The sequence below is a fragment of the Physeter macrocephalus genome, chromosome 20 (assembly GCF_002837175.3).
Source record: "Physeter macrocephalus isolate SW-GA chromosome 20, ASM283717v5, whole genome shotgun sequence".
Classification (NCBI taxonomy): Eukaryota; Metazoa; Chordata; class Mammalia; order Artiodactyla; family Physeteridae; genus Physeter; species Physeter macrocephalus.
In genome coordinates this window covers 85,999,113-86,014,088 of record NC_041233.1, presented here as the reverse complement: position 1 = coordinate 86,014,088, position 14,976 = coordinate 85,999,113, and the positions used below count along the sequence as shown (strand labels likewise).

The 14,976-nt window shown below is 45.8% G+C and overlaps 1 protein-coding gene across 1 annotated transcript in view; it reads right to left on the bottom strand.

The window, feature by feature from the left end:
• The window catches only part of SH2D4A (SH2 domain containing 4A), a 73,838-nt gene that overhangs the window by 2,808 nt on the left and 56,054 nt on the right, over positions 1-14,976 (bottom strand). The window lies entirely within an intron of this gene.

The following is a 14,976-nucleotide window of genomic DNA, read 5'->3' as shown; positions in this document are numbered from 1 at the left end:
TATATGCATGTACATGTGTATATATATGCTTATCTACTAATATTTATGTCTTCACATACATTCAGAAGAATGAGACCCTTCATGCATATACACACGAGTTGTACACACCTATGTATACATGTGTATATAGGTATATGCATGTACATGTGTATATATATGCTTATCTACTAATATTTATGTCTTCACGTACATTCAGAAGAATGAGACCCTTCATATATATACACACGAGTTGTACACACCTATGTGTATACGTGTATAGTTTGGATGCCTCATGAATTCACACTGATTCGGACCGGCCTTTTCCCCAGTGAGTCCACACTCAGGCCGTTTGACTGGTATCCCCTTCTCATGCCTAGTGTCATTCTGCAGATGAACCAGCAATGTGAGGAGACAGCCAGAAAGTGCACAGACACGCCTTGGCAGGGCGGTGAGCGGCGCGGACCTCTGACCTGGGGAGCGGCATTCTCTGGGACCCCCGGCCTTCTCCCATGCTGAACCTCAGGGTTGCGATCAGGAAACCCCAGAAAACCTCCTGGTGAAAAGGCAATGGGTTATCACAGCCCTTTAGTCTAACATGACTAAAGGTGGTAAAGTTAATTGAGAATTAAACCTAATTATCCAGGGTGAAGCCTAAAATAAAATTGCTTCTATGTTCTCTTTCGTAAGCAGACCTTTCATAAAGGGAGGATTGGAAATCCGCTGTTCTCCCCCCGCCGAGACCGGCCGACCGGCCCGCCTCCTGCCCCGCCTCCTGCCCCACCCCCGCTGCAAGGCCCGCACCTGCACGTCCCGGTGCGTAAGGCTCAGCCCCAGGGCAATGCCAGGATGGGGGTGGGAGTCGGGGCGCTGGACAGGAAATGAGCCCGCCGCCTCTCCTCTGGCCCCAGCTCTGCTGTGTCCCTGCCCCACGGGGCACCTGCGCCGTCCTCTCCAGTCACCTTTCTGCCCTTCCCCGGCGAGACTGAGCCGCTGGACACGGCAGGCACCGTGACCCCGAGGAACCCCCTGGGTCGGCTGCTGGGTGTCCGCGTCAGGTGCCCGAGTGACGCCCAGGTGAGCTCCCCCAGCTACGACCGCTTCTGTCTGCCTGTTTTACCTTCTGCACACGCCCGGTGCCACGGAGGGCAACCGGAGGCCGAACCAAGGCCTCAGGTGACCAGCCCGCCCGGGGCCTGCAGGGGACCAAGGTTTGAAGACTCTGGGTCTGTCTCTGAAACCAGGGGTATTTTTCACTGACTTCAGAGTCGAGCTGAGGGGCTCATTCCGAAAAGCTTTCTCTCCCCTCCCCGACTTACTGACAGGCTGACTCTGAGGTTCCAGATTACTTCAACAGATGGGACACATGTTATCATGTATAATGTCTGGATTTCATCAAGATGGATTTGGATTCCTAAAATGAAAGCTATTCTGGAAAATTATAACCTGAATAAGGCAAATTCCTCCTATAATCAGGTCACACAGTAGCTGTAAATCAAACCATCCGAGAGCCTCCCAGTCTGTAACTATTCCTCATTACACACAAGTCCTGGTGCTGTCTCATCTCCAGAGACACCAGAACTCGGTCCTAACGGGGCCTCCTTCCACTCGGTGGTACCCACAGCAGGTGGCGAATGCTTCGGGGACCAGGCTTTGTTCTTTTTGCTTTACAACAGGGTCACCATGCCCGAAGGGCGTGCTCTCTTGGTGCACCTGTGATACAGGTCGATGGACAATTTCTCCCGATTCCATCGAGGGCAGCGGGTGCCTTCAGGGAGGCCTGACTGAGGTCACTGCCAAGCGGGGAGCCTGGTCTGCCTGTAAAGGGAGCTCTTGAATGCAATGCCGAAGTCCAGCATCAGATATTAATCACCACGGACTCGTGCCCCGTGCACGCCTCTAAGAAATTAATTCTAGAGCAGTGAGTGGCCTTCCTCCGGTCCCTGAGGCTGTGACACCTCCAGGCCACCTCCCTCGCACCAGCTCGCCTCACACGAGAACCAAACCTGTCTGAGAGCACAGAAGGATCTCCGCACTAGTGGAAACGGATACATACGAGCTTCCTTCTGCTTCACCAGTTTTTTTTAAAGGAACCAGCTCTTCACCCAGCGGTCTATTTTGGAGCTGAATCCAGGCCGGGTGGGCCAGAATGGTGGTGGCCCGGGGGACAGCAGAGGGCGTTGCGCCAGGGGGAAGGGGCTAAGCTCCCGAGAGCCTGGACCCCCGGCTTGGAGGGGAGCGGAGAGAAAGGCCCCACTTGTCCCGGTCGTCTGCGTGACGCCCGGCGCCCTCAAGAGCAGTCCTATTCAACAGAATTTTCTGTGACGATGGAAATGTTGTCTGTGCTGGCCATGTGTGGCTACTGAGCACGTGACATGCGACTGAGGGACTCAATTTTTAATTTTAATTAATTTTGATGTAAAGAGCCGGGCATGGCTAGTGGCTCCATATCGGAGAGCACAGCCCTAAACCCCTGTGAGTGTAGGTTTAGTGCTCCAGGCCAGGCCCAGGAAAACTGTTTGTGCACAGGAGACGGTAAATGGACCCCAGGAGACCTGAAGCAACTCAGAACCCCCCGCAGGACCCTCACTGGAAAGCCAAGTGACAGCGACTCCCCCACAGAAGGAGGGCAGGTAAATAGGATGCCCTTTGCCGGCCCTTCCTCCGTATTCTCCAAGATTCAGCCCCACAGCATGAAGCGTTCTCGTCTCTCCCTGGGCAATCTGAGGCTCAGGGTCCTCCAGGCCTGGTGAGAACCTGGTCCCAGCCCCGCTGAGCACTCACTCAGCCTCTCCAGGGGCTCACCTGGCCCAACCTCCACCTGGGCAAGCGCCGTCCGCAGCTCTGAGGGGACCTCGGCACGTTCTGCTCTGTTTCTCCCTGCTCTACCTCCTCGTGAGCAATGAGAAGGCAGCTGCCACTCCTTATTTATTTTCACAGCCTCAGCACCTGCCACTCAGGATGCCCCGAAAAGGTCTAACGAATAATTCAGTCTTACTTCTTTCTCTAGGACACTTCTAGCAACCACTGCCTCTGGTCTGAGAACTGTTACCACGGGGACAAGGGGTGCACTCATGTTTCTCCAAGGCACCGCTAGGTCTAACTCTGCTGATACATGTACATCTGTGTGACCTGCTTCCAGTGCCTGGAAAAGCTGTGTTTAATAACCAGACGAAAGATAACCCAATAACAACAGCTCTGAGGGTTCTTTGTGTCTGCCTGGCACTCCTCCAGGTGTGCATTCCCTCATTTAATCCTCACGGTGGCCTGAGGAAGAGGCACTGTCACTGCCCTTCAAGGACAAAGGGGAAGGCCCGTGTTGCAGAGTTCCCGACGTGCGTAAGGTCTCTCGGGTGGGCCCGGAGTGCTGGCTGGACCAGGCGCCTGACCCGAGGCCAGGATCACACACACCCATCTGGAACACCTGTCCCCGGCGGGCACGTCGGTTCTTCCAGGCAGAGCCCTGCAGACTGAGAGTGTACCCGTTATCGCCGGGGAGTCTTAAACTTGGGAGAGAGCTCCTCCCTACTTTACACTCTCTGACCCTGCAGTATGTAAAGGAAGCACGTTCAGAGAGGCTCTGGGTCCTGCCCTGGTCCTCTGCGTAGAAGGAGACGCACTGTGATGCTGACATCCACCCCTGACGTCTCAGGCACCTTAGGGATGAGGAAAAACGGTCAGAGCTCTTAAAGTATTATTCATAATGTTTCCTAAATAATCCAAAGGTTAAAATTACATCGTTTGTTCTCACTTCATCACCTTAATGGCTGACACTTACTAACCAGGCCTGAGTATGCGTCACACACAGTGCTAAGTACTTTATGTATTTTACCTTGTTCAGACCAGCCCTGGGAGGCAGGTAATGTCGTTATCTGCATCAGACTGATGAGAGTCAAGTGCAGGAGTCATGCGACTTGCTGAGGCCACACAGCCGGTTGCTGGGGGACCGGGAGCTGAGCGCGGGCTGCCAGGCCCCAGAGACGCGCTTGTCGCCAGTGCGCGTGCTGGCCTACCCGCACCGGCTCAAGAAGCGGCATCTAGCCTGCTCTGGCTATGGCAGCAGAAGTCTAGGACACAAGGCACGTGACGACAAAGAAAGTCTGACAGCAAAAGCGTGGACTTAAAACTACTTCTCTAAAGAGTAGAATGCCCCTTTCCAGAAACGCATCCCAAGTCAACCCCCAAGCAGAGCCGCTCCCCTTGGTGGGACCCACCCACTGCCCTCTCTCTTGCCTCCAAGGTCCCTCCAAAACCACAGTGGAAACCGCAAGCCCAGAGCCGTGGGCGTCAGTGATGGGACGTGTGAGGCTCCGAGTGCAGGCAGGCCCTGACCCCGGTGGCCAGCAGCGTCAGGGTGAGGACCCAAATGCATCATTTGAAAAACTCAAGGAAGAGAGGGCTTGGGGTTAATGGACTGTTCGCGGCATTACTGGAATAACATACTAAGCCCTGGGTAATTTATGAGAAAAGCCAGGGTCTCCCAGAAAAAAAGCAATGCGTAGTATTCACTGCAGAAAAGATAGCTCTTCTCAAATCTGACTAAATACTGTAGCTTTCACCTCTTCATGTTTCATCTTCAGGTATTTCAGAAACCTGAACTAACACTACGCAGGCACATAGGAGAACCGCAGAGGGTAATTTGGACAAAGTGCTCTGATGCCTCGTTGTAGATGAAGCTTTGATGCTGAACGGAGGTGACTCCCAGGGCTCGTGGCTCAGGCCCTGCTGGCCCCTCCCAAGGTCAGGGCTCTCCCGTGCCCTCCCCTGCAGAGGCTGGAGATAGGTGGGCCCCAAGCCAGGCATTTACAACTGGCCTCCCGTTTACATTTCAGGGTGCAGGAAAAAGTGGGCTTCAGGCCAGACTAGTCTTCTGTTTGCATTTCCTGAGACAGGAGATAGATGGGTTCTAGGTTAGACATTTAAAATCAGCCTCCTGTTTGCTCTCCGAAATGGAATTGACAACAGAAACGGTGTAAATAGCCAGACTTTGTCTCCTGTGGATGCCTGAAGATGACAGTCTTGGCAGGAACAGAGAGGGGCTAAACTTTGTTTGGGTAAAGGATCAAGAGGTCACATATTTTCCACCCTTGGGGCAAGGGAGACGCCGCACATGTGCAGAAAGCCTCCTTGGGGGTCAAAAAGGAGGGGGCACCACCCCATAATAGGTGACGCTAAGGCCGTCCCATAGGCCTCTGGGCTGTAATCCATCTTGGAAAAAAGTTGCACACGCATGCTGGGAAGGGTCCCAGGGCAGGTCAGGTGGAAAAAGAAACCAGATAATTGGCCAGAGGTAAACAGAGACCCGGAAGAACTGCCCTATATAAGTGACTTAACCGCCTCTTCACCGCGCTCCTCCTCATTAGCGGGGACGCCTACGCGCTTCCTCTCTGGGTGCACATCTCTGCCCCGCTAAGGCCGTCCCATAGGCCTCTGGGCTGGAATCCATCTTGGAAAGAAGTTGGGCACACGTGTTAGGGAGGGTCCTAGGGCAGGGCAGGTGTGGAGAAAGAAACCAGATAATTGGCCAGAGGTAAACAGAGACCCGGAAGAACTGCCCTGTATAAGTGACTTCACTGCCTCTTTACTGCGCCCCTCCTCATTAGGGAGGACGCCCACACCCTTTCTCTCCAGGTGTGCATCTCTGCCTTGTTTCTGTGTTAACTAAACAAACTGTTTCCCTGTGTGCTCCCCCACTTGCTGTGCTGTGTCTCTAATAATAAACTGTGTACCTGTTTTTACATTTTTTGCCTCTGTGAGAAATGCATTTTTCACTGCGGGCAAGAGCCAGGGGGTGTGGTGGCTAGGATTCCTGGTTTTCATCCAGGCTCCCCAGGTTCAATTCCTGGGCAGGGAACTAAGATCTCGCTTCACGTCACCACTCCCTGCTGCCCCTGCGAGATCACTGCCACGCACAGGCACCGACGTCCTCCTGCTTCCGACCATAGCCTCTTCCACTCCATGAGGTAGCCGAATCATAGATGTAAGTGAGGCAGGGTGAATACATTTGGATGACTTTGGAAAGTCACACAAATCAGTAATTTGTGCTTAAGACAGAAGCTTGAAAAATCCCTTTGTGAGAGATGGGTAGAATTTTGATGGCCCCCCAATTAAGAAATCTCCACTCCTCAGCAAAATAGCTGAAGGACAGATTATCACTTATGGATGCCAGTTTCCAGGTTAATTAAGGTTTTAGCCTGAAAGAAATCTAGGGAGGCTTCTGTGAGACTTTCTCAATGCAACCCATCCAGGCATATACACTCAGCCCTGGAGGACTGTGCTGATGGAGCCTGGATGGCACACTGCAGGTATAATGGAGAAGAACAAACCTGACTCCTTATTGGACCTATTCCTTTAGCTCTAACCTTTGAGCTCTGTGGCCTGTGCTTAGTCATGCCGGCTCTGCATCTTTGTAAAAAAGAATGCTGCCTATAGCCTGAAATATACAGGGTAGCCCATTCTCAAGGCTCTGACCTTTAAAGGTACAACACTTTCCATTCATATAGAGATAAAAAGTTGCAGAACGGAGAATAACCTTTGTCTTGTTGTGACCTGACCTATGTGGACAGCTGCAAGAACAGAGGATTCTGACACCAAGAAGTTTGTAATAACGAAGCACACCGCCTCCCCTTTTAGTGTTAAAGAAGCCTGAATTCTAGCTGGGGTAAGATGGTTCTTTGGGACACTAGTCCACCATCTTCTCAGTCTGCTGGCTTTCTGAATAAAGTTACTCTTCTCTGCCCCAACACCTCATCTCTCAATGTATTGGCCTGTCATGCCCCAAGCAGTATGAGCTTGGACTCTGTAACACTGGGAAGACAAAGACACAGGACTCCTCCTGGACAATCATCTCTAGGGAACTTAAGTTCCATAGAATAACTGCCTCCACAGAAATGGACAGGATTTACCCCCAGTGGAGGATGAAACTTTGGAGGGTGTAGCAAATAGGGAAGGAATCAAAATAGTTGCAGTATGAACTGTGTTGGTAGCCCATAGACGTTAAAAGGATTTGCTTTTTAAGTAGCTTGAAATGTAAAGTTTTTTAAAAATGTAAAGCATTTGGAGGGCAGGTTCGATCATATGCCACGACAGCAAAGACATCCACGAGGAATAAATCAGGTGGAAATATTTCATCAACAGTCTAAGCATTTCCAATTTTGGATAAGGAAGCATAAATTACGTTTCAGAGGAATAATGATCAGCTATTGATGCATAAAGCAAGCATGTGAATTATCTAACAACAACAGAAGTAATTAGAAGTTTCCTAAATCAGAAATCTATTTATACATTTACTTCTATCTTTTTCCCACCTTCCCACTCCTAGTTCCTGCTGGTTTCTAAGCTCCTGACACTGTTGCATATTTAACAGGAGTAGGAAAATGGACGGAATGAAGAACTGGGTCTGTGGGTTTCTGGATGGACCTTCAAACTTCAGTTTTATTTATTCCTTGGCCCTTTTCTCCAAGAAGTGGTACAATTAATCACATATCTACCCACGTTGGAGATTCACAGCAGGAGACAGAATGAGTGAAATGACTTTGCTCAGAGGGGTGTTAAGTTTGGCCAGGAAGGCTCCCCGACACTTATCACCAGCTGCAAAAACGGTCCAGACCAAAAGGTGCTGTAATAGGGTGGCCACACGCAAGAAAGAAATGGATAAAAACAAGGATCATATTCGAGGGTCAAGACAGTCCTGAACTGAACACAAGCATATGCGAGGAGACAAGCAGTGAGGAACAGAGAAGAAAACAATCCCTCTTAAGGAAACAAAACCAAACAGACTTAACAACTACACAACTCAGAAAATTATAAATCTAGAAAAGAGAAGACACTGCTTCACTGACCCTAGGACTCACTGCCATCTCGCCACATCCTCCACCCTAACCCCACGCTCAACCCTAACTGCTTGTTATGCTGAACTTTCCACACAGCTTTATTCCCCGTTTGTGGGGTGGCTGTCCGTTGGTCCTTCCAAATTACTGTCGCCTTCTGGGGTGACCTCCTGGGCTCTAGGCTTTTAAAGGACAGGCCCTAAGTAAATACTTGAGGAAACAGCGCAGGACGGTTTTGGCGGTAATTAAGATCTATTTTGTTGAAGTGCTGCCTCCTCCTTGTATGTGATGCTGCTACTCTACTCAAGACAATACTTTGTGGTGGGGTGAGGGTGATGAGGAACAGATATAGGCAGGGAGGGCAGGAGGGGCGAACTTCCAATAGGAAGCTGATCGGTTCTGGTTACAACAGAAACACTGCACCAGGCCCTAAGCACTTCACGCATGTCAGCGGACTTACTTAAAAAACAATGCTGTGGTGTAGATATTACACCCATTTACAGAGGAGAAAACGCAACTGAAACCCAGTGATCCATCTTGGAGTCTGGTACTAAGCCTGCACCCTACTACCTTTCCGAGATAGGAGCTAAGAAAACTCTGTGCTGCTTTGGGGCATTAAATTTTTTAAAATCAGTTTGAGATATCATTTACATACAATAAAATTCACCAATTTTAAGTGTGCCGTAGATCAATTCTGACAAACGTATACGGTTGGGTAACTACTACCACAATCATAATAAGATTGCACTTCTGTTACTCCAAACCCTGTGGCCTTGGAACATTTGTATGTCAAATAACTGCTTCTTGGAATCCCATCTGGAAGTGAGCAAAACAGTGTCCAGACAAAAGCGTGCTTTTCCCTTATTCTCAGAGGCAGGGATGGGGCAAGACATAGCTGAATGAGGTCTCTTTGACACTCCCATTTCACCACTGACTGTGAGACTGAGTGACCTCGTTTCATTTATCACAGAAGCAAATCTCTGTGGTATTACTGTTCACTGATTTAAACTTCACAGCTTAATAAAAAGCACCACATGGGTGTTCTCACTTGTCCTAGTGCAGATACACTGCGGCTTTGAAGTCAAAGAGATCTGGGTGTGAATGCTGCCTCTGCCACCACAGGTGGGGAAAGAACCTACCACCTTAGTTCCCGGGTTCTTCTTCTATGGAGTGGGAATGAAAGTTACCTTCTTCAAGAGCGCAGTGCAATGCTTGGCCCATGTTAGCCCTCGAAATATTACAGCTCCAACAGAATACTCTGACAGTAGAATTAATAAGAGTTCAACAGTGTTACTGGACTCAAGATCAATATATAAAAACATAACTTCTTTACACCACCAACAACCAATGATATACTTTAAAAAATCTCTTTCAAAATAGAAACAAAAACTATAAGTACATAGAGCTAAAGTCTGGTTTGCTTTTTTTAAAGTGCATGTCGTGTATGCGGAATTTATTTAATGATTTAAAAAGAAATATAAGGAGACATTTACCATGTTCATGGGTGGAAAGATATGATAAAATAAAGATGGCAATTACCTCTCCAAATTAATCTACAAATTCAATGCAATTCCACTAAAAATCCCAACGAGAGTTTTAAAACTTGACATTACAAATTGGTGGAGAAAGGAAGGACTATTTAAGGAATGATGTTGGGACAACTGGCCACTCGTATGAAAAAGGATAAATCAAGCCTCTATACCACATATCATATATAAAAATAAATTACAGGGTGGAGTCAAGATGGCGGTGTGGGAAGATGCAGACTTTGTGTCTCCTCACAACTAGGGCACCTGCCCCGATGCCCAAGGAGATGAGAGGAACCCCCAAGTGAACCGGCAGGACGAGGAGGGACTGAGAGGGCAGGAGAAATGGAGGCTGGACAGGACCGGCGCCCCTGAGGGGTGGCTGAGAGGGGGCAGGGGTTCCCACACCTAGAGGGACCCTCGGGGGCTCAGATTGGGGGGATGTGGGCCCAGCGTTTCCCCTGCCCAGTTGGCCCGGGAAGTCTGCCTGGCTCTCAGGCCAGGTCCTACGACCTCAGAGGTCCCCTCTGGGCTGGGTTGGTCCTGGGGACATAGAAGGGAGGCCGGGAGAGAACAGGAGAGGCAGGTGGGAGGAGCCCTCCAGGACCAGAGGAGTGGGAGAGGATCACAGGGCATTTGCTCTGCCCACTGGGGCCTGGGGAGCCTGCTAAGCTTCCAGGCTGATCTCCCACCCTCTAAAGCCCACGCCAGACCATGTGGTCCTGGGGACATAAGAGGGAGTCTGGGGAGATCAGGAGAGGCAAGTGGGAGGGGCCCTCCAGGACAGGAGGAGCAGGAGAGGAGGGTGTTTGCCTGCCCCTTCGAGCCCAGGAAGCCTGCTAGGCTCCCAGGTGGGGTCCCCTGCCCGCTGAGAGCAGGGGTGGGGGGCACGCCTGGGTCCCTTATGTTCCATTGAGCCTAAGCCCCACCCCCCCTACCCCCTACCTTTTCCAGCCCTGTGGGGACTGAGCATAGGCCCCACCCACTGCCCAAACCTCGCCCTTGCTTAGGCACCACCCTCCACAACTAAGGCCTTTTCCACCTTTTTTTTTTCTCCTCCTCTTTTTCACTATTGTGGTTCTGTTTTACCTTCTCATTGTTGTTTCACCTATATTTCAATTTTTCTGTTTTTTTCTAACATAGCTGTTAGTTTCCTAGTCTAATTTTATTTTTTACATTGTTTTGTTTTGTTTTCTTGCCACACGGTGTGGCCTGTGGGATCTTGGTTCATGAGCTGGGGGTTGGGCTGAAGCTCCTGGGGTGGGAGCTCCGCGTCCGAACCACTGGACTAACAGAGAACCTCAGACCCCAAGGAATATTCATCAGAGTGAGGTAGTCCGGAGATCCTCATCTTAGCACCAAGAGCCAGCTCTACCAAACAGCCTACAAACTGCAGTGTTGGAAGCCTCAGGTCAAACAACCAGTAAGACAGGAACACAATCCCAGTCATAAAAAAAGGAAAAAAAAAATGAGATGGCAAAAAAATATGTCACAGATGAAGGAGCAAGGTAAAAACCTACAAGACCAAAAAAATGAAGAGGAAATAGGCAATCTACCTGAAAAAGAATTCAGAGTAATGATAATAAAGGTGATCCAGAATCTCGGAAATAGAATGGAGGCACGGATTGAGAAAATACAAGAAATGTTTAACAAAGATCTACAAGAACTAAAGAACAAACAAACAGAGATGAGGAATACTGTAAGTGAAATGAAAAATACACTAGAAGGAATCAATAACAGAATAACTGAGGCAGAAGAACAAATAAGTGAGCTGGAAGACAAAATGGTGGAAATATCTGCTGAGGAGAAGAATAAAGAAAAAAGAATGAAAAGAATTGAAGACAAATCTCAGAGACCTCTGGGACAACACTAAATGCACTAACATTCGAATTATAGGGGTCCCAGAAGAAGAAGAGAAAAAGAAAGGGTCTGAGAAAATATTTGAAGAGATTATAGTTGAAAACGTCCCTAACATGGGAAAGGAAATAGTCACCCAAGTCCGGGAAGCACAGAGAGTCCCATATAGGATAAACCTTAGGAGACACACACCAAGACACATATTAATCAAACTAACAAAAATTAAATTCAAAGAAAAAATATTGAAAGCAGCAAGGGAAAAACAAAAAATAACATTTAAAGGAATCCCCATAAGGTTATCAGCTGATTTTTCAGTAGAAACTCTGCAGGCCAGAAGGCAGTGGCAGGATATACCTAAAAGGATGAAAGACAAAAACCTACAACCAAGATTACTCTACCCATTAAGGATCTCATTCAGATTCAATGGAGAAATCAAAAGCTTTTCAGACAAGCAAAAGCTAAGACAATTCAGCACCACCAAACTAACAACAAATGCTAAAGAAACTTCTCTAGGCGGGAAACACAAGAGAAGAAAAAGACCCACAAAACCAAACCCAAAATGGTAATAGGAACATACATATCGATAATAACCTTGAATGTAAATGGATTAAATGCCCCAACCAAAAGACACAGACTGGCTGAAAGGATACAAAAACAAGCCCATATATATGCTGTCTCCAGAGACCCACTTCAGACCTAGGGACACATACAGACTGAAAGTGAAGGGATGGAAAAAGATATTCCATGCAAATGAAAATCAAAAGAAAGCTCAAATAGCAATACTCATATCAGATAAAATAGACTTGAAAATAAAGACTGTTACAAGACATAAGGAAGGACACTACATAATGATCAAGGGGTTAATCCAAGAAGAAGATATAACAACTATAAATGTTCATGCACCCAACTTAGGAGCACCTCAATACATAAGGCAAATGCTAACAATCATGAAAGGGGAAATCGACAGTAACACAATAATAGTAGGGGACTTTAACACTCCACTTACACCAATGGACAGATCATCCAAACAGAAAATAAATAAGGAAACACAAGCTTTAATGACACAATAGACCAGAACGATTTAATTGATATTTATAGAACATTCCACCCAAAAGTGGCAGAATACACTTTCTTCTCAAGTGCACATGGACCATTCTCCAGGATAGATCACATCTTGGGTCACAAATCAAGCCTCAGTAAATTTAAGAAAACTGAAATCGTATCAAGCATCTTTTCTGACCACAGTGCTTATGAGATTGGAAATCAATCACAGGAAGAAAACTGTAAAAACCACAAATACATGGAGGCTAAACACTGAGCTACTAAATAACCAAGAGATCACTGAAGAAATTGAACAAATAAAAAAATACATAGAAACAAATGACAGTGGAAACACAATGACCCAAAACCTATGGGATGCAGCAAAAACGGTTCTAAGAGAGAAGTTATATGAATTCAATCTCATGTCAAGAAACAAGAAAAATCTCAAATAAACAATCTAACCCTACACCTAAAGCAACTACAGAAAGAAGAACAAAGAAAATCCAAAGTTGGTAGAAGGAAAGAAATCATAAAGATCAGAGCAGAGATAAATGAAATAGAAATGAAGAAAACAATAGCAAAGATCAATAAAACTAAAAGCTGGTTCTTTGAGAAGATAAACAAAATTGATAAACCCTTAGCCAGACTCTTTAAGAAAAAAAGGGAGAGGACTGAAATCAATAAAATTAGAAATGAAAAAGGAGAAATCACAACTGACACCACAGAAATAAAAAGGATTATAAGAGACTACTTCAAACAACTATATGCCAATAAAATGGACAACCACAAAGAAATGGACAAATTCTTGGAAAGGTACAATTTTCCAAGATGGAACCAGGAAGAATTAGAGAATATAAACAGACCTATCACAAGTAATGAAATTGAAACTGTAATTAAAAATCTTCCAACAAACAAAATTCCAGGACCAGATGGCTTCACAGGCAAATTCTATGAAACACTGAGAGAAGAGCTAACACTGATCCTTCTCAAACTCTTCCAAAAACTTTCAGAGGGAGAAACACTCCCAAATCCATTCTATGAAGCCATCATCACCCTGATACCAAAACCAGAAAAAGACATCACAAAAAAAGAAAATTATAGACCAATATCACTGATGAACATAGAAGCAAAAATCCTGAACAAAATACTAGCAAACAGAATCCAACAACATATACACCATGATCAAGTGGGATTTATCCCAGGGATGCAAGGATTCTTCAATATATGCAAATCAATCAATGTGATACACCATATCAACAAGTTAAGGAATAAAAACCATATGATCATTTCAATAGATACAGAAAAAGCTTTTGACAAAATTCAACACCCATTTATGATAAAAACTCTCCAGAAAATGGGCATAGAGGGAACCTAAGTCAACATAATAAAAGCCATATATGACAAACCCACAGAAAACATCATACTCAATAGTGAAAAACTGAAAGCATTTCCACTAAGATCAGGAACAAGAGAAGGATGTTCACTCTCGCCACTCTTATTCAACATAGTTTTGGAAGTGCTAGCCATGGCAATCAGAAAAGAAAAAGAAATAAAAGGAATACAAATTGGAAAAGAAGAAGTAAAACTCTCACTGTTTGCAGATGACATGATACTATACATAGAAAGTATTAAAGATGCAACCAGAAAACTACTAGAACTAATTAATGAATTTGGTAAGGTTTCAGGATACAAAATTAATGCACAGAAATCTCTGGCATTCCTATACACTAACAACAAAAAATCAGAAAGAGAAATTAAGGAAACAATCCCATTTACCATCATAACAAAAAGAAGAAAATACCTAGAAGTAAACCTACCTAAGGAGGCGAAAGACTGTACTCGGAAAACTATAAAACACTGATGAAAGAAATCAAAGATGACATAAACAGATGGAGAAATACACCATGTTCTTGGATTGGAAGAATCAATATCGTGAAAATGACTATACTACCCAAAGCAACCCCTATCAAACTACCAATGGCATTCTTCACACAATTAGAACAAAAAATTTTACAATTCATAGGGAAACACAAAAGGCCCCACATAAACAAAGCAACCTTGAGAAAGAAAAACGGAGCTGGAGGAATCAGGCTCCTTGACTTCAAACTATACTACAAAGCTACAGTAATCAAGACAATATGGTACTGGTACAAAAACAGAAATATAGATCAATGGTATAGGATAGAAAGCCCAGAGATAAACCCATGCATATATGGGCACCTAATTTATGACAAAGGAGGCAAGAGTATACAATGGAGAAAATACAGCCTCTTCAATAAGTGGTGCTGGGAAAACTGGACAGCTAAATGTAAAAGAATGAAATTAGAACACTCCCTAACAACATACAAAAAAATAAACTCTAAATGGATTAAAGACTTAAATGTAAGGCCAGACACTATAATAAACTCTTAGAGGAAAACATAGGAAAACACTCTTTGACATAAACCACAGCAAGATCTTTTTTGACCCACCTCCTAGAGAAATGGAAATAAAAACAAAAATAAACAAATAGGACCTAATGAAACCTAAAAGCTTTTGCACAGCAAAGGAAACCATAATCAAGACAAAAAGACAACCCTCAGAATGGGAGAAAATATTTGCAAATGAAACAATGGACAAAGGATTAATCTCCAAAATATATACACAGTTCATGGAGCTCAGTACCAAAAAAACAAACAATTCAATTAAAAAATGGGCAGAAGACCTAAATAGACATTTCACCAAAGAAGACATACAGATGGCCAAGA